General features: G+C 38.2%; 1 long non-coding RNA gene across 1 annotated transcript; it reads right to left on the bottom strand.

Annotated features, from left to right (window-relative positions):
• Window positions 1-5,037: 5,037 nt before the first annotated feature.
• Window positions 5,038-21,234, bottom strand: LOC308062632. The gene is made up of 2 exons (XR_013927652.1): window positions 14,590-21,234; window positions 5,038-14,552 (listed from the first exon to the last, which is right to left on the bottom strand). It is a non-coding gene; the product is annotated as an uncharacterized lncRNA (long non-coding RNA).

Consider the following 21,234-nt stretch of genomic DNA (forward strand, 5'->3'; position numbering starts at 1 on the left):
TTTGTGTCAGTGTTTGTTCAAAATAGGATGATGGAAGGTTGGACATACACACACACACACCCTTCTGCCCCAGAATAACAATATACTTTGATCTACAATTAGGGCTGAATGATGTGCACGGTAACTTCCTAACTGTATTAGGACGGCTTTCTTTTTCTAAATGATTACCTGACTAAGAAAAATAATTCCTAACAAAGATTCTAAATACTTGCTTTTGGGTTTTTGTGTTATGAACTCCTTACGTGTACTGGGTTTGGTTAGGATACAGTTAATTTCCTTCATAGCAGTTCATATGGAGCTATGTTTTGGATTAGTGACCAAAACAGTTTTATTAATTCAGGAGTGTTTTTTCCTACTGCTGAGCAGTGCTTACAAAGCATTGAGGCTTTCTCTGTTTCTCATGCTGCCCCACCAGCAAGCAGGCTGAGGGTGGAAAAGAGGTTGGGACAGGACACAGCTGGGACAGCTGACCCCACCTGACCACAGGGGTGCCCTGTACCATATGACATATAGTGCCCAACAGTAAAACTGGGGTGGGGGGAAATTTGGCCAAGGCTGCCATTCCTTGGGGGCTGACTGGGCATCTGTCAGCTGGTGGTGAGCTACTGCTTTCTACCTCAATTGTTTCTCCTTTTTCTGTCTTTTCCTCTTTTGCCAAACTGTCTTTATCTTAACCTACGAGTTTTTCTCACTTTTGTCCTTTTGATTCTCTCCCTCAACCCACTGGGGGTTGGTGAGTGAGAAGCTGTGTGGGGCTGCCTAGCAGGGTTGACCCACAAAATTCTTTTTTTTTAAGAAAATCTTAAAAGAATCACCTTGTAGTATGATTAAAATAACAGGTTAAGTCAATCTGATGAATGGGCATATAAATGAGAACAAACTGTTAGAATAAATTTTTAGAAAGTGAGCTGCATATAGAATTGTTTTTACCTTTTCAACCCAGTTTAAATTTCTTTAAATAAATCAGCCAGAAACAGACACTTGCAAAATTCCCCCTGTAGGACTAAGGCTGATTGTCCCTGTCAGATTTAAAGGACCTGGAAAACAAGCTGCAGGCAAAGAGGGAAAAGAATTTCAGTGAAAGTCACAAACCATTAAAAGCTACTTCAGTTGTAATTTGGAATGAAAAAGGAGAACTGTGTAGAAAGTAATGTAGATTTCATGTAGATTTTTAGATTTTGAAAAAAGTCATAGACAAGTCAAAGTGTTAAGATTAAAAAGTTACAATCTGTGATAAAAAGATAAAATATTAATTGAAAGTTAATAATGACTTTCTGGTTAATTAAAATGTTCTGTTTTCAACATCTACTGTTTACCGAAATTTATCCTTCTGGCAAAAATTGATGTTAAATTTGTGTTGGAAAGTCACTTTGGACAATGAAATTCACAGAATGATTTATGTTTTGATTAATGATCTTAAGGATCTTTTCCAATGTAAATGATTCTATGATTCTATTTTACAAAATAGTTTGTGTCACCAAGGACCTCTGGAGGTCATCTAGCCCAGCCTCCCACTCCACTCAGGGCCAGCTACAGCACGTTGCTCATGTCCAGTTGGGTTTTGACTCACTTCAGAGAGGAAGACTCCTTGCATATGTGAGCATATGCACGCACAAAAAAATGTTTGTTTTACATATTTTATTCCATTAATTCTAAAAATTCACATGAAAATTAAAAAAAGTGGTAAAAATTCCAGTCTACGTGGAACATGAGAACTGATGCAGTAACAATTGTGTTACGATTTATTGGCTAGCTATCAATTAAAAGGCTAAGGAAGATCAGAAAATAGACAACTAACATAAAATATTTAATTTCACTAAAATCTAGAAAAGACTGAGATGTTTAGAAGAATCCTACATAGGCAGGTGAGCGGGTAACATAATGGCAGATAAATTCACTGTTGAGAAATGCACAGCAATGCTCATTGAATAAAATAAATTGAAATGCATTCTTCCTGAATTACAGATGAACTGCAAAAATTAGAGGGGTGAAATGAAGAGAACAGGAACAGGATACAGAATAATATGAAATATCTTATTTTCCTAGTACAGAAATGGGTGATGAACTCTCACTTGAAATTCTCTGTTAAGCTGCAGACATCTTATCATTAAAATGGCCCAAGAGCATTAAAACTTCCCAGACTTTAAAAAGGAAAACGATAAAGAGACATGGAGAGATTTCTGTATAAGGATGGAAAGAAACTGCTTAAACTTCAGTTTAGAAAGAGACAACAAAGATGTGAAAATGAAAGGCAAATGAACTGTTCTTAACATGCTATTAATTACATAATTGACTTGTGAAACCCATTCCTAAGTATTATGGAATTCAGAAATTGAATAGAGTTGAAAAAGGATTTAAGGCAAGCCCTCCAATACAACTGTTACTTAGATTTTGAAACTGCTGAACACTCCAGTGCAGCTCCTTCTGGAATTCTAGTAGACATTGCACTGGATAAAACAAAGTTTTCTTGGGGCTTTTTACATTCAGAGGAAAGAGGGAAAAGAATAAAAATAAATCAAATACAAACAGTTTTCCCAGGGAGCAAGCTTGCTGAGTCACGAGCCCACGTGCCAGGCCTCAAGCTACAGGTAAATTATGCTGTACTAGGGCTATGTAAAATGACATTCACCCATTTTTTTGCCAGAACTTAAGGGGTTCCCCCATGGCATGCAATTCACAGCATCAATTTATTCAGTCTTTTTCATTATGCTAAAGATAACAGTATTAAAATCACCTTGAATAAGTGTGTTTACAATCAGCTGAATTCTTACGAGTAAAATCAATGGCAGAAAAATGATAGAAGGTAGAATGAGCTACTAAGGCTTTCCCTCAGAGGAGACCTGTCACATACAATAGCAGTCCTATACAGAGCAAAGTTAGGCAGGAATCTTTTTCATAACTCTGGCTTTTTTACCCTTTGGGCAGCTAGCTTGAACCTGGGACAAATACCATGGAAAGGACTGGTGACTAAATAAACAAGGAATAGCATGCATAGTATAAGGGATGCATCTCCTCTCCCCGTCATACAGACAGTGCCTGGATTTCCACAAAGAAATTTTCCATCGTGCATTATGCAGAACAGACTACCCTGAAATGATGGTGATAGAAATCTCTGTTAATCTCACCTCACTAGAGCCGTACCGTTAGGAAAAACATGCAGTGAGTGGGAGATGGCAAAACTGCTTTGGGCAAAAAGAGTAACTGAAGAGGAATTCTCTCATCCCTTCCTATTGATTTTCATGAAGGGATAGATAACACTCCACATGTTCTAATTCAGCACCCAGCTGCCTAGCTGCTTTTCATGGGCAAATTTTCTTTGAAAACACTACTAGTTACTTCCCTTTTTCCATTCTAATACATATGTTCGGGGGGGGGGGGGGGGGGTATTTTATTTTATTTTGTTTTGTTTTGTTTTGTTTTCTTCAGGCCCTTACCAATTTCCCTGGTGATTATTTTCTGCTACTTGGATTTCTTCCTCCCACTTACCCCACCTTCAGCCTCCATATCCTTTGTTTCGTCTATGCAGTTTTGTCATACACCTCCAGCTCTCCAAATTCCTTGACCCAATCTGGGGTCCATGCTTTCTTTCAATACTTTATTGTGAAGCATTACGTCTAAATAGCTGCCTTCAAAATCATACCAGCAGAGAAGGAGCCAGTAACCTGAAAAAGGTAGATGATAAAAACTGATGGGGGAACAGGGATGGGGACGGGGACGCGTGGGGAATTACTTGAATAAGCAATATCATGCAGCCATTTTGCCTCTTCTCCATGCTAATTGATCCCAAAATACTCTTTGTTCACTGTTCCTGGGCACTTCCTTGTCAGCAGGAAAAAAATCAGAGCTTCAGGTTCTTCAAATACACTGCAGCTGCCTTGCTTTTCAATGTAGCACTAGCATAATAGTGATAAACTAATAAATTAGTGAATACTGAAATAGTACTAAAGATTAAAAAAAACCAAACACATCTTACGGAACACCATTTTAATGAACACCAACTCCTAGGATGTTTAGCAATGCAGGAACAATTTTCAGGTTATGTTTTCTGATCAAGTCTGAAAACATAAACTGCTCTGCTCTGAGCTTCTGGTTCTGCATATAGTAGGATTATGGCAAAGCAATTCATACTGCTCTACCTTTAATCTATATCAGCAGGAGGGCCAATTTAGTTTGTCTAGGGCTAGTACTTACAAAGCCTGATAGATGTAACCTGTGAGAGGCAAGCAAAATAAGAGCAAAGAGGGTATTAAAAAAAGGGGAAAAAAATAAAAAAGGAAAGAGTATGTGTGAAAATTTCCAGATTTGGGAAAAGGATATGTTTGAGTGATATGATGATGCTGTGTTTCGTCTCCAGACTCCAGAAGGCTTTCTATGTCTTTACATTAATAGAGCAATGCCCAGGAACTGCTTCTGCTTGCAAGCAGAAAAAAAAAATAAGTTTTTCTTTGATTTATTGTTTTAAACCTTTTCCATACTTGTCAGTGTGAAAACATCACTTTTGCACTACATAAAGAGACGACGAAAAATAAATTTTTACAGCTTTATTTATTAGACTATTTGCATCATATAATTAAGAGCTGTTGACTTCTTACATTTTATTATGGGATCTTGCATAGTCATCTTTAAATCACAGTTTAATTAAACATTTGATTATTTTTTTTAACAAAATCTCCATCCATCTTAGATTCATTTCCATTAAACTTATTCTGTTTACCAGTTTAGCTGGTGGTTCCATGAAAAATATTATAATACTTTCCAGGAGATCTTTGTTTATTTTACATTATTCTTGCACATTAGAACAGTAGGCATTTGCTAGCAACTCCACTTAATAACGCAGAGGCAGAGTTTGCTACTTCATCTCTTCTTACTGAGGCAGCTCTGAGTGATATGCCCTTACTAGCTTCGTAATGACGACTTATTAGACCCATGAAAACTAATGCTATTTGTCTGGAAGTAATAGAGAGACAAGCTCATGATTAAATGCTCTACTTCCAAGATGCAACCCGTTGCATCTGAGAACTATTTCTTTGCAGCTGCTTTTTTTTTTTTTTTTTTTTTTTTTTTTTTACTGGGTAAAGAATAGAGTTTAGTAAACATCATTCAATATTTTTCTCCGTGGTCTAAACAGTAGAGCTTGGCTTGGTGATGCAGAGCACGTTTATGCAGCAAGGTTTTAGTTGCAGGGGTGTGCTACAGGGGTGGTCTCTGTAAGAAAGTGCCAGAAGCTGCCCCCATGTCAGACACAACCAGTTTCAGCCTGCTCCAAAATGGACTCACTACTGCCCAAAGCTGAGCCCACCAGCGGTACTGGTGGTCATCTCTGTGATAACATATTTAAGAAAGAGTGAAAAATGCTGCAGAGCAGCTGTGAGAGAGAGGAGTGAGCAAAATGCAAGAGGTCAGTGAAGAAGGAGGGGGAGGAAGCGCTCCAGGCACCAAAGCAAAGACTCTCCTGCAGCCCATGGAGAGGAACATGGTGGCCCAGGCTGCCCCCCTGCAGCCCAGGGAGGACCCTGGTGGAGCAGCTATCCACACTGCAACTCCTGGAGGACCCCATGCTGCAGCAGGTGGATGGGTTCTGAAGGAGGCTGTGGCCTGTGGAGTGGAGCCCACACTGGAGCAGGTTTGCTGTCAGGAACAGTGGCCCATGAGGGACCCACACTGGAGAAGGCTGTTCCTGAAGGACAGTAACGTATGGAAAGGACTCATGCTGGAGCACTTCTTGAAGAACTGCAGCCTGTGGGAAGGACCGATGTTGGAGAAAGACTATATCCTATGGGAGGGACCCCATGCTGAAGCAGGGGGAGAGTGTGAGGAGAAGGAAGCAGCAGGGACAAGGAGTTATGAACTGACTGTGACCCCCATTCCCCATCCCCCTGAGCTTCTCAGGAGGGAGGAGGTAGAAGAGTTGAGAGTGAAGTTGGGACTGGGAAAAAGGGAGGTGTGGGGAGAAAGTGTTCTCAGTTTTGTTTGTTTCTTGCTATCCTACTATAATTTTAAGTGGCAACAAATTAAATTAACCTTCCTAAGTCAAGTCTGTTTTGCCCACTGTGGTAATTGGTGAGTGATCTCCATCCTCACCTCGATCCATGAGATTTTTTCTTACTTTCTCTCCTGTCCTGCTGAGGAGGGGCAGTGAGAGAGCAGCTTAGTGGGTACCTAAGGTCAACCTATCACACAGAGTTAAAAAAGAGGAACTTTTTTCTGTGAAGAATTTTACAGTCTCATCACTTTCTTAAGAGCTGGAGGCTGCTGTGTAACATTTAGAAATAAAAACAGATTTTCACTGTCATCAGAAGAGCCATATGAAGGAGAAACAAGCTTAGCTTTATTTCATTTCTTGGAAATGACCTGCCCGTGGGAGAGATTCACTTTGAAGGGTTCCTAGCTCCTTAGCAGGAGACAGGACCCAAAGTGCAGCAGCAGAGGCTGGAGTTTCAGTGCCCCAGAGGTACTCAAACTTGTCTCACATCCAACAAAACTTTAAAAGGTTTAAAAACTCTCCTTCCAAACAGATAAAAAACTTCACAAGTTTTTGATCACAGCAAGACAGTACTTTTCCCTAGAATACCTAGCCTCTTGTTAGCTGGGCAAGCATTTCAAATACCATCTATATGTACACTGATAAATGAAACAGGGATTCTCCTCTGACACTGAGACCAAATGGGATGAGCACAGCTCACCTCCACACAAATAAACTCTCATACTTCCCAAAACAGACTGGCCACGGCCAAACTGCCTATTAAGACTGAGCAGCTGCCCATGTTAATTCTCAGACCATCCTGCCAAGCATACAGGAGACTAATGGCTGGATCAAGCTCACATCAGGTCAGACACTAACAGCACTAGCAAATTGGTAGTATTGGCAACCCTATGACAGTGCTCCAGGCTACGTCCCTCTAGTTTATCAGTAGCCATAGCCCAGGCAGATAACGTATGAATTGCTGTTGTCCTACCTTTTCAAATTCAAAGTCCTAACTTCTAATTTGTTCTGTATAGGTTTGTTGGTTTGGGTGGGGTTTTTTTGGTGTTTGTTTGGTTTTTTGGGGGTGGGGCTGTATCTTCATCTATTTTCCATAACTCATTATAACAGTGGTGAATACTTAAGCCCACTTTTTGTGCATCAATATTGCCAGCTGTAGAGCCAATCACTTCCTGGAACATTTCTATAGCTACTAATGGTAGCCAGCATTGCCAACCAAACCTGAGATCAGATTTACAAAGCACCTCCCTCGGTGTGTCAGTATCAGTGATCCACAGGCCACACATCACAATTTTAGTTCTAAAAATAATAAATTTCTAGCATGCCATGGAAGCAGAGAGCCATACATAATTGTGATCAGAAAGGACCTCTAGATGTCACCTAATCTAATGCTCTTCTTCAAGTAGTTCTAATCCAACCAGGGTGTTCGTGTCCAGTCAAGTCTTGAACACCTCTACGGAAGGAGGTTCCAGACCCTCTTTGGGCAACATCCTCCAGTGTTTGGCCACTCTCGTGGTAGATAAAAATGTCCTTAGGCCTAATCAGAATTTCCCATGTTCCGATTTGTGTCCTTGCCATTCTTTCCAAGACTCTGTGCACCTCTGACAAGAGTGTGTCTCTATCTTTTCTACATCCTCTGATCAGGTAGTTGCACATGGCAACAAGCTGACACTGTTGCACTGTTTTCTTTTTGAGGCTAAACAGACACATTTCTCTCAGTCTGCCTTGTACATCATATTTTCTGCCCTCCTGACTATCTTAGCTTCCACTGGACTCAACCAGTATGTCAATATCGTCCTGCTACTGGGGAGCCCAAAACTGGACACAGTGCTCCATTAGCTATTCAGAAACTAGAATGATTCCATTGAAAGGTCCCTTCTGAAGAACATGACTAAGGCTTTCTTTCAGACACCTGATAGGCAGAATCCAGCTTATAAATGCTATGTCTAAAAAATGTCATGGATGTCATCTCCACGCACCCTTTCCTTTAAAAGATTATTTGGTCAAGGCTGTGATGGTAGATCCCAAGAGTGGCATCAGCATTTGCTCGGAAACAGCAATATTGATCAAATCATACAAAGCAGAAAAAATTGTATTTTTTTTTCTTTCCTACTGATCTGAGGTTTAATTTTCTAATTTTCTGTGGTGGGAGCCACTGGAAGTCCCACAAGTAAGCCTTTGTCCATAAACCATGAATTACATTTACACTATTAGAGAAAAATATGACATCTGTTTTGTATTTCTTCCATTTCCTTTTTCTAATTCACTCAGTCTCTTTTCATGTGCAGCCTGAGATGTTTTAAAGTCACCTTTTGCTCATTGTGAGTAGGTCTGGGAAAGTAACCACGCCTCGCTGCTCTTGATGCTCTTCAGAGGTTGTAATTGCCTGCCCAGGTGCTTAGACATTTGGAACAGAGAGTTCTACCCAGCACTTTCCCAGTACTGAACTAGCTAAGTTGGTCTGACCCAAATTGCCACTCAGCAATCTATCTTTTTAGCACCTTCATAAGGGATCTATAATCTCTGACAGGAGATTGAATTAATTTACTGAAGTATGTGACCATACTTAACAACCTTTCTAACTCACGCACTTTCTGGTTTGGAGCCAAGATTTACATAATTATTTCTATTTTTGAGCTGTTGGGACTGACACATTTCCCAAATGCCTGCATTTAGCCATTTCTAGCTTACACTTGCCCTAACGGAAGTATACAGTCCTTCATCTCTAAGTTTTTTAAGTACTTGATGGACTTTTGTTCTGGGATTGCAAAATATAATTCTATCTAGATAGGCTAGCAGTCCACTGAGACCTTTAAATAACTGTGCTTTGATTATATCAAACACATCTAGGGATCTTTAATGTTCTTTCTGATCTAAGGCAATTTGAAGAATTACAACAAATAATAGGTAACATAATTTAGAACTGTTTTTTCTCTAACCAAATTTGTCAGAAACATTAAAAATCTTCACTGTTTGAAAACTAATCAGTGGATATTGGGAAGATTTATTTTGCCTTCTTTCCTCCCTGTTTTTCATTCTTTAATTATTCAGGTTATCCTTTTCTTATTCAGGTTACTGCTTGTCATTGCCTTTCAAAAACATGCATACACAGACACACTTTTCCTAAATGTTTCAAAATGCAATTATTCACAGAATAACTATAATTTAAATGCAGAGAGTTTAATATCAGAGGGGAACTTCTAAATTGTAATAGGCTACATATAAAAAAACCAGCATACACAAGGAAGTCCTTCTCAGCAGCCCGTTAACATGTCATATCAAAGGACACAGAAAACTGGTGACTGTCATTGGCATTTGTCAAGATCATGAAGTCACATTGAGCAATACCTATAGTATTTCACATACTGGCAGATTATGGCAGATCATGTGGATCCAGTACAGTTTGAGAGCATGTAGGATTACATATTTCCCTAGTATAGTAATGCATTTAGTATTTTCAGCAGTTGCCTGCTATCGCTGTACAAAAGAAAAAATGCAGAAGAACATGACTTTTTTGTTTCTTTTTCTTTGGATGCAATTTCTACCTAAAGCAGCTTCAACTGCTTCAGTCCACATTTAAGACCCTCTTTCACTGGTGGACATTAATTTAGGAAGTGAAAAAGACAGTAATTGCAGTCTATAAGATGTCCTCCATCCTTCAATCCAAAAAGCATCACATTTTTCAAGAGATCCTGTACCTGTTTCTCCAGCTTCCTGCAAGACTGAATCATAAGAGCTATACACAAGGAGGGTGAATGAAGATCCTGCAGATAACTACAGAGAAAATTTCTTACTTTCTGTGTTAAATTTTTGGAACAAATACTTTTAAAATATACTAGACTTCATGAAATAAGCTTATATCTGTCTATTGATGTATTTATATAAAGCAATACATTTGGTGAGATACTATGTGTAACCTTTTTTTTTTGCTTTCGTATTTCAGGAATGAACATTCTAATGAGAAAAATTACTCTGTAAAGTTCCTTTGCACAGGGGAATAAAAGCAGATCCCAGAAAGCACTGGGGGGTGGGGGTGTGGGGGTGTGGGAAATTAACATTATGATGCTAAAAAAGCACTTTAAATTGCTATACTCTCCCAGGGTAGAAAAAGGAATTTAACACTTTTTCTTCTCATTTCCATTCTTTCTCAGTCTGCGACTCTAGCTGCATAACTCTCTGGTAAATAACATCTGATTGAAAAAAAAAAAAAAAAAAAAAAAAAAAAGAAAAAACCAACAAGACAAAAAAACTCTGATAAATATGGTCTTCAGTCTTAGTGTTGGCTCTGCCTCTGCCATTGGCAGACAATATGTGGGTAATGGGAAAGGCAAGTGACAGAAAAGTCCGTAATACAAAACAAAACCATGTCATTATATAGGACATTGGCAGTACACAGTTACACAAAAAATTGGCAGGGTTCTTTCAGTGTGAATAAAGAATGAACACTTGTGGACTGCATTACTAAATTGATAAGTGCCTTCTAGCAAATTACTTCTTTATGCATCCATTTTGCCATCTGCAATGTTATGTAATTACCTCTAAGGGTTGGTATTTTTACTAAAGGTTATGTGGCTAACATTTGTAGGGTATTTGAGGTTCTTATTTGCTTCAAAATTTGAAATTTTACTGAAAGACAAAATAAAAAAGAGAAAGCAAGAGCATACAACACTTACCCAATAATTAGGTTCTAAATAACATGGGATATTTGTCATTGTTTCATATTTCTGAACTTACCAGCTAAGCACACAGTCATGATCTAAAGTTTTAAAATAATGGAAATTTTGTTAATCTAGTCTGCCCATCTCTGCTGGTTCAAAGCCTATTTATATACAGTATGCAAATATGTCAGATTTATAGAGGCTTTAGCTTATTTGAGAAATATATGTATCATGGTATTAGGAATTTTTTTTATTTAAAGTGCATTTATCCTCTCCAAATTTTTTATGTCTCAAGAAAGCTTCATAAGTGTCACAAAAAAGGTTTTATTTGGTCTAAAATATCTTTCTAGGAATCGTTGCCACACCTGTGTATTGATGCTAACCTCCAGCTTCTCTCACTGTCTGCAGAAAGCCACCCGTGCTGCCTGCTGGCCCTCCTGTGACCTTACTGCTGGCTGGAAGGTATCCCTGCCTGAGACCAGAGTACAGGGAACGTCACTGGTATGTCACATTTGCCCTGGACTGCAAATGGTTACCAGGCAAGATGGGAAAAGACACTTCCATGAAGCTCTGGGAAAGATATCATAGCTGTAAATGTGAATACCGATATGTCAAAGCATAGGTTTTTAAATGAGCCCGTACTTTTAATTGGTACAGTGGAGCTATTACAGTATCCCCATGGTGACTTTCAGCAGAGTGAATCATTGCTCTTCCACGTGCTGTCACCAAGCTGGGCCCTGCAGACACCCAATCATCCATTATCATGTAACAAATGCCTCCAATGCAGCTTGACAGCAGGAAATGATGACTCCACAGTATTGTAGAACACGCTTGAGCCACACAGGATCTGGGCTTCGGGAGCAGCTCACTAGCCCACCAAGCCCTTGAGGTCCCAAGAAAAAGTGAAGACCTTCAGTCTCAGTAAATCACACCTGGAATTTGATTCCCAGTGCAACAGAGGTTTAAGCCTACCTGGAATTTTCATCTCCCTCATTGTAATATCCACCTCCAAAAAAAAATCCCATCTTAAAATAATTTTTAATAAAAGCTATTGAAAAAACCCATCCAGTATATTCTTGCTACCTGATCAAAATCACAGACTCAGCTTCTACTGTAGCACCTTATTTTTTTATGTCCTCTAGGAGCCAGAAAATAGTGGAACAACTTCAGGCCCTACTCAATAACAGAAAGGATCTATTTTTATGCCAAAAATATGTGAATATTAAGTTTTAAAGAGCTGTTTTTCTTAGTCCTTTTCAAAGAAATGGGAACAAGAGAATGGAGGATAATAAAGATTTAATCAAAGAAGAAAGTGCAAATGCTATGTGCAGTAGTAACAAAACATTTAATCAGACATGCCAACGCTTTATTGTAGTACACTACAAAGAGCTATGCCAGATTAACTGTTTAGGACCTGCTCTGCCTCTGTGATCACAGAATCACGGAATGGTCAGAGTTGGAAGAGAGCTCTGGAGATCATCTAGTCCAACCCCCTGCTAAAGGAGGTTCTCCTGGAGCAGGTATCTACATTATATCTACAGAGATGGACACACCAATTCCCTGCTACAGCTTTTAACTGGTAGAACCAAAAGCAGTCTTTAAACCCATTTGCTTGTCCCAGTAGAACCTGATAATCAATGGTTTGGCCCACCCAGCAACATTATCTGTCACTGTACGTGCGGACCACCTACCCAAGCAACCAATGTGTTTATGAGCAAGCCAATAGCTACAACCCAGCAAAAATGCCCACAGCTGAGACATCATGCCAGGAAAAAGCAGATTGGGAGCATGGGAATATAGCCGTGGTGTCAGCCAAGACATGCTGAGAAAAGTGAGGAAAGGTGGAGAGATACATATATTATTATGGGACCAAGCTGGGTTTGTAAAGGAAGCTGAGGCTATTTCAGAGGAGGGGAGGGAGAGAGAGAGAGAAAGAGAGAGAGAGAGAGAACCTTCAGCAACAATTAAATGTGTTGGCTTAGTATAAAACTGAAAACTATAATAAACCACTCGTTAATTTAACCCAGACATATGCTCCATGTTGCCTTATACTGGTACCGAAATTTATCCATTGGCAGGGCAAACATTAAAGGCTACTAATTGAGACACCATCTGAATCTTCACTGACACATTGGCTACTGGTAAAAGAATTGCTTGGACCAGGCTAGCCGTGTATCTCTTTCAGTTATCTCACTTTATTGTATACATCCTACAAAACCCCTGTGGCTTTGCTGGGTAGTCTTGATGGTTCCTTGTGAACCTTCCCCTTGATTTTCACTTTTGCCTCTCCTGCGGCTTTTCTTCAAAATCAGTAGGAGGTATGCTGTCCCAGCGTGTATGGAAGTTACACTTGAGTTCCCAGAAATTCTCTTTGCCTTCTATTAAACCCACAGGACATGCAATGATGCCAAGGTTTTATTTCCTAATGAGAAGAAGCCACTTTATTCCTGTGGCACATCTATTGAAATATCAGGGTGTTTCACCTTTGCATATTCCTAAGGATAGATTATTATAATGACAATTTCCTAATATTTGATGAGGTCAGAAATTTAACTAGAATAAGCTTTTTTTTTCCCCTTAATTTTAACACTAGGCTTTTTTTTTTTTTTTTAGGCTTTTTTTTTTCCTGTGAAGAGAAAATGGGAAAGATCTCACAGTCCATTAAACAAGCAGTTCAAGTCTTAAAGTGCTGTGCTGAAGCACTCAGTCTAGAGGAGCAGTGGGTTTAATTTGCACTGATATGCTAACAAAGCTAAGGGTCTGGCAAAGCTTTTATTTAGGATTCTTTATGGAACCTCAGGCAGCTCACCACCAGGTTGTTGTTGTTGGGGGGGGGGTGTTAGATATTTGTAAAATAACTTCAGGGAGCACAGTGCTGAGTATTATGCTTTTCTTTAAGCAATGATGACTTTGTTAACCTGTAGTCAATCTGGGAATTAGCTTATTGCAAATGCTGCAACTCATATGCAAGCTGTTCGAGCTGTAAACTGCTCTAACTGCAAACAATATAACCTCAGATCACTGCTTTGGTCTTACCTCCTGGCTACATCTCAGCAGCTCTAAAGAGTGGACCACGAAACTTAATATAATAAAATTGATTTATGGTAGCTAAGGACTTATTTCAAGATGTTACATTTATATATTTTCAATTAGTTCATGTGGATTTAAAAATTTGTTGATAACAAATCATGACATTTCATTTATATAGCTACATACATGCTGGGTTTGGTTGGAACTGTCCAAAGGATTTCAAAAGGGTTTTCCTGGGCATTTCTATTTTCAGTTAACACACGAGGATGGCTCTAATTCTTAGAATATCTAGGAAGACTAACTAACTGGAGACATGACCAGAATCTTTTTCAGAAAAATGTTTATCAGCTGTAATACATCTAAAGCTTTCATGAAAAGCATTTTATTCCAGGGATGTGAGGCAGTGGCAAAACAGTAAAAAAAATTTATATACACTTTTTACATATTAGTTTTACAGCCTGCATTCATACATATGAAGAACTTTAAATTTTTAGGATCTGAGTTAGAATTTGACAGCCTAAATAACAGTGGCTTCACTATGATGGGCAATTTGTAAAGAAATCAAAAGGAGAGAAATCTGCTGTCAACTGGCTGTTTTCTATGCAATTGTAGGTAGAATGATTACATTTTAGCTATTATCAAACACAGAATTAGGACCTTCTGATACTCAATATGCAGGTCCTCATAGTTTGAGCTCAAAAGTTAAGGTCGAGGGTCAAGTTACAATGTCCAAGCTCTATAGTCTGGATACATGAAAAAGTATACCATGCTTTGGCCGGTGGGTAATGTGGACAAATGGGGATCTCAATAAATCAAACATAGATACTTTAGGGTGAGCTGGCACATTACCTAGGCTTCATTGACAGCAGTGACTCCTTTGACTATAACAGCTTACATACCTAGTTCAAAGTCTGACACTTATATTTAGCTGTCTTAACCTGAATCTGAATCCTAACTTTGAACTCAAGCAATTAACAGCTGGATAAGGACAGAACTGAAGAAAGAGAGTTACTGCACTGCAGCTGAAAAGAAACCAGAAAGCCAAGGCTGTGGGGAAAGAAAATGAACAATCTCAACATTCTGCCATTGAATAGAAAAAAAATGAAAGAAGCAACAGCCAACTCTCCATCCTCCCCAAATCTGAGTTTTGGTATCCACAGGCTACAGTTCAGTCAGTGTAAAACAGTAGAAAAAGCTGTAACTATGCATTCAGCAAAAAATAGCAGGAACATTACAGACGGTAAACAAAACGTGGTCTTAGTCATACCCCAAAGAAATTATAAAGTTTGCAATAATCATACAGCACCTAGAAAATGAAAAACACACTGTTTGAGAAACCAGAAAACTGAGGCTCCCAGTGGTAAGCCCATGTAATTAATCAGTGCTGTTACCTCCAAATGCAGAAAAACAGGGTGTTGCAGTAGTTTGCCATGGTGAAGATGAGCTGTTACAGAATTCTAATAATCATTTTAAATTTCTAACACTGCTTTTATTCTCTGTATTGAAGAAAGTCACATAAATCAAGTAACACCTATTTACTGACTATATAGCTATACACATGCACAACCGTTGTCATATACTATTTCCCTAGAGGAGTCCATAGCTTCTGCAATAGAAGGCATGGAGGTTACACATGAACACTGTTTAAAAGGCAACTGATTTCAATCTATACTGAATCTGTCAGGAAAACTTTGATTCTGGCCGTGTACCAATAGTGTGGCCATCAAAGTCTCATTTCAGATGGGCCCAAGAGCATCCCTCAGCAGAGCTGTGGTTCAAGGCTTCACATTTAACAGCAGCTAGTTCCAATGGTTTGATCCTTACCTGGCATAAAGAGGTAATGAAGTAAATAATGATGTGTTGACTTAAAACAGATGTAGATTATTTTCTTGCCAGCTAAACTTTTTACATAAAAGGTAACACAATAATAACCAAAATGTGTACAGCTGTTATTAAATATGCTTTAAAAATATTTTATACAGGATTATAGATGAGAAAATACAATGACAAAAAATATGAATTATGAGTTTCTTTGCAGGATTTGGGGGTTTTGTTGTTTTGTTTTGGGTGGTTTTTTCATAGCATGGCATGCTGCTGAGATGCTATCAGTATTCAGGATAATTTTAACTTGGATATGTTACAATTTCAGTACACAATATGCTCATGCTTTGCACAAATGACTATATAATGTTTCATTAAGGACTGTAAATACCCATCAACCTAATCACAGAAATGCTGTTTCAGTGATTTTAGGGCCATATAATCTGGGTTATGATGACAGGGATGAAAAGCTTTTTTTTATTAACAGTTCCCATTATAATTACACTAAGAAAAATATTTTTGTGGAAAAATTAAGCAGCCTTTCCTTTTGCCCTAATGCATTTGGGCAATACAAGTATTCTTCTAAAAAAGAGTCCTTGCAACTCTCATAGGAGTGCTTTCCTTCAGATAGCTTTCTATATTGGCTTTGTAATCTGCTCAAGGAAGCAAGATCAGCTCCAACTATGTCATGCTATTTTTTCACCTCTTGTTTGCATCTGTGCTTGCCATTTTTGTGATGACCAAATTCCCTTCTCCAGACTATTCTCTGTCATGGGATTAGTTAATTCTGGCGTTACTGGTCAAAGACAAATTAAGCTAGTTCTTAATCATCTCTGAAGAATGGACAAATTGAGGCTGCATGTAGGTCAATTATTTTGACACCTGAGATTTCTTATATGCCTTAGAAATGTTAACATTTCAATCAACTCTGTCACTTATAAGAAACCATTGCTCATCATAAAAATACTTGTGGAAAACACGCTGAAGCATGAAAAAAGAAATTTTGCTTTTGAAAAAATTTGGGGAAAAAATCAGGCTAGGAGTAACTTCAAGGCACAACATCCTCCACACATTAGAACATGTGTATGGACAACAAAAAGCTGAGTGGAGAAGGGTGCATTGTCAAAGGTGGTCAGACATCCTTGGTAATCTTTGGAAATGCTTTCTGCACACATGGTCCTAACTTAGGCTTTTAAGGAATTTTTTATCATTTCCAAATAATGATATAGCTTGGTATGAATTTCAATCCTATAACAATTCTGAAAATGGTCACAAAATATGTTTTGCAAGGTTTAGTTTGAAAATTAGGAGAAATTAATCATTATCAGAGTACAGTAGCACTGGATCAGACTTTCTAGAGAGAGGTGAAATTTCTGACCTTGGAAGTTCTCAAACTTGCCAAGACACACTTATGACTGACCAGCCTGATCTTGACAATAGTCTTACCTCAAATTACAGACTGCATTACACATTATTAAGAAGTTCCTTGGAACCTACCTTTCTATGATACCATGCCTGAAGTACTTTCTTCATAATGTGTATATATATTTAGTCGGACAAATTCAAGTCTTACTCAAAAACATCACTTAGCATCTGATGTAGCTCTTCTGTTTTAACAGAACTGTGGCACTGAACTTGATAAGTATCAGGTTTTAAATAATTTCAATAATAGTCATAATTATTAAAAAGTAGAGTTGGAAGAAACCTTGTACAAGCATCAATTGCCCATTCACTAAGGATGCTATATACCTGTAACACTCATGACATATTTTTTTCCTAACCTTATCTTTTTAAATCTCCTTTAAACTCAAGCACTCCTTCAAAAGGAAGATAGCTTGGTGTTTTATGTGCTTTCTTTGCAGAACAGGGAATAAGCTGCCTAATGAAAGGTTTAGAGCCAATGCCATAGCACCATGTAGAATAAACTTCAGCATAATTTAAAAAAATATCTCAATCTGATTTTCACTGAATTCATAGGGAGATTTTAATGTTGATTTCAATAGCTAATGGATGCAGTTGTGATTGTCTTGAACATAAGCACAGCTCCAGTTATCCTAAAGTTTGGTGTCAGATACCTGTTGGTTTAGAAATTCAAAGTGCTTTTAAAATAATTACTCCATAAAACTACAGCAATTATTATACCGTACAGCTAGAAAGATTTTAATGCCCACACAGAACACTAACGGTGAACTATATAATGGCTAAGAATATGGGAATAAGGTTTTTGAAAATGTGGTGTGACCTAAGAATGTGATATTGGGACTCTACCCTTTAAAGAAGACAAGTTTAAAGATTTGTGACCACAAGTGGTACTACTGATGACTTTGGCTGAATTTTTAATAAAGATAAATCTGTATACGGCAGTGTAATCAAAGCAAAGGGATACAGCATATTGATCTTAATTTTGAAGAGCTAATGGAGACAAGTAATGCTAAGACTGAAAATGTCCCAAGAAGTAGTGGGGCAACTCTGTATCATATTAACAAGAAAACCTATCCACAATCACACATCTTGGGTACATCAGGGAAATGTTCGTACACATTGAATGAAACCTCTTGGGAGGGTAATAAATCCTACACAAGAAATTATATACTAACAGGTTCTTAGGGGAATTGAAATAAATCCTCACAACAGCTTAGTGGGTAATCTCCAGATCAGATTCCCATTCTTCTTTAGCGGAAAATAATATATTGCTTCTTATACTCTCTGCCAGCCAAATGCTATATTTCAAAGATATGAATGTACTTGAAATATTGATCCTGAGCCAAAGTGAAACTAAAGGAAAGTTTAATACATTCTCCTATATTAAAAAAAAAAAGTCACGAAACACTAAAAATATAACTTCTGGTCAAAGGAAATCTAGATAAAAATTGAAATCAAAATAGGAAACAAGATACTCCCCTTGCCACATATTTTTATTCCTGCAAGTTGAATGAAAGCTAAGAGCTTGATTATTCTACATAAAAAGAAATAACAAGAATGAAAGGATACAGAAAAGATTGTTGCAGGGATGAAAAATTTTATGTGTACACAAATGCATTTAACAAAGAATTTCTTGCAAAGTGAGATAGGAGACTCCCATTAACTGGCTGCCACATAAGCTGGCAAACACAGTGACGGGAGAGAAGGGCAGCATTGGCTTTTGAGGACAAGCTCAGAAAGTGAAAAGGTATATGCAAGAATGATTTTTGGCTGCATGAATCTTGTTAGCTCATTCAGAGGGAAAGGTTTCCCTGTCAGAGGTATTGCAGCAACCACAACAAAAACTCGATGATATGAAAACCTTCTGCTGTACGTATCCATGCTGGTTTTGGCTGGGATAGAGTTAATTTTCTTCATAGTAACTAGTGTGGGTTACGTTTTCGGTCTGTGATGAAAATGGTGTTAATAACACACTGAAGATTTATTTATTGCTGAGCAGTGCTTACACAGAGCCAAGGACTTTTCTGCCTCTCACCCCACCCCACTAGTAAGGAGGCTGGGGGTGCACAAAAAGTTAGGGACACAGCCAGGACAGCTGACTCCACTGACCAAAAAGATATTCCATACCATATGATATGATGCTCAGCATATAAAGCTGGGGGAAGAAGAAGGAAGGAAGGAATGTTCAGACAGAGTGATAGCATTTGTGTTCCCAAGTAACTGTTAATGCATGATGGAACCCTGCCTTCCTGCAGAGGACTGAAGACCTGCCTGCTGATGGGAAGTGGTGAATGAAATCCTATTTTGCTTTGCTTGTGCATATGACTTTTGCTTTACCTATTAAACTGTCTTTATCTTAACCCACAAGTTTTCTCATTTTTATTCTTCCAGTTCTCCCCTTTCCTACTAGGAGTGAGTGAGTAGCTGTGTGGGGCTTAGTTGCTGGCTGGGGTTAAACCACAACAACATCACGCAAACACTAACTAGAAGTTCTAGACAAGACTTGACTAATTGGCTACTTTGGTATACTGACTTAAGATTTAGGTCAGGTTCTTGCCAGCATCATTCCCTGGATAAGGATAATAGAGGCAAACAAGGTGATAACTTATGTTCACCCTCTCCATGTAGGTCAGCCCTTGATTTATTTCAAGTTTTATCTTATGCTTCCCCTAATGGCCTGCAAGCTTCTGTAAAGAAAGCGGTACTGTGCAGTGCTCTTTGGTGATAGCCCTGGGCTAGTGGTGGGGACCAGAGTTATTGTAAACCTTAGGTTAGCTTATGTTACACATGGGGTATTCTCCAAGGGCCAATTAAGCCTGGTTTTAGATTTCAGAATGGAATAAAAAGGTTTTAAAGCTATTGAAAAACAAGGCCAAAATATCCAGAAAAAAAAAAAAAAAAAAAAGTGTCTTGCTGGAAGATTAAATACCACAGGATAAAACTGTATGTTTTAAAGTTAAGCATTAACAGCTTCTAAAACCAAACAGTTATTTCTCCATTCCCCAGCAAAACTACTGTCAGTATGTTTGCCTCTGTGGGGTTAACTGAAAAAAAACACCAAATTGTCGCAGTAACAGAGCTTGTGCCTGGGAAAGGAGAACACGCATCTTTCACCCATTGCTGTACAAAGTTTTTCACTTTAGAGGAAACTGCTGATCTGTTCTCATGAAAAGAATTATGGTGGAAATAAAAGACTTGCCTACAGCAGAAAAGAATTAAGAAATGGATTTCAAAGGGAATAAATAAGATTCAGTACAAGTAAGGGAACCCTCTGTGATCTCTTAGCACTTTGCTTACTAACAAGAAGGGAAGTTTCTAAAGACGCTGAAGGGTAAAATAAAAGTAGAATAATCCCCTAATTGAACTATAGAATAAAAGAGAAAGAAAGAAAGAAAGAAAGAAAGAAAGAAAGAAAGAAAGAAAGAAAGAAAGAAAGAAAGAAAGAAAGAAAGAAAGAAAGAAAGAAAGAAAGAAAGAAAGAAAGAAAGAAAGAAAGAAAGAAAGGAAGAAAGAAAGGAAGGAAGGAAGGAAGAAAGAAAGAAAGAAAGAAAGGAAGAAAGGAAGGAAGAAAGAAAGAAAGAAAGAGAGAGAGAAAGAAAGGAAGAAAGGAAGGAAGGAAGAAAGAAAGAAAGAAAGAAAGAAAGAAAAGATAAGATAAGTTAAGAATGTGAATCACAATCCTTCCAGAAATTCAGAATCAAAATACTGTTCAAATTGTGCATATTTTAGGCTCTCCAGACAGGAACTGAGAAGAGCCATACGATTTGCAAATTTCTGTGCATGAAAAGGATTTTTGGCTTTGTATTTCATCTGGCCAACAGAATCAGGAGCTGTAGGGAAAGGGGGGGCAGAAATTATCCCTAGACTCTGTGAGAGATTTCAGTCCAGAAGCTTAGTATCGTTCAACTGATTTTTGTGTGGCTTTAAGGAAGGTAATTTAAGCTCATACATGAGGGGAAGGAAAGTTTTGTCGAAATATTATGAGGCTAAATATTGCAAGAATTCTTGTCAACTAAAAATGTTTTAAGAAATATAGAAACAACAATGAAAAGAATCTAAGGCAGTAGAAAGCCTGTTTCTATAACATGAAAATAAATAGAAATAATTGTGTCAATAGCATCCTTTAGAGGGCCAGGAGTTTCAGGGTGAAGAAAATTTTCAAATTTGGCTCACTGTGTAATCGAAAAAGTAAATGCTGCTTTAGATCTTTGATTGTGGTACAGGCTTCCCCTAGGTCAATTCAGTTCAGCTAACAAGATTCATAGCTTCAAATAAACTAAAGATGTAAGGGGTGTTGGTGATCCCCAGGTGTTTACTTAG

This window comes from Falco punctatus (genome assembly GCF_963210335.1).
Source record: "Falco punctatus genome assembly, chromosome: 4".
NCBI lineage: Eukaryota > Metazoa > Chordata > Aves > Falconiformes > Falconidae > Falco > Falco punctatus.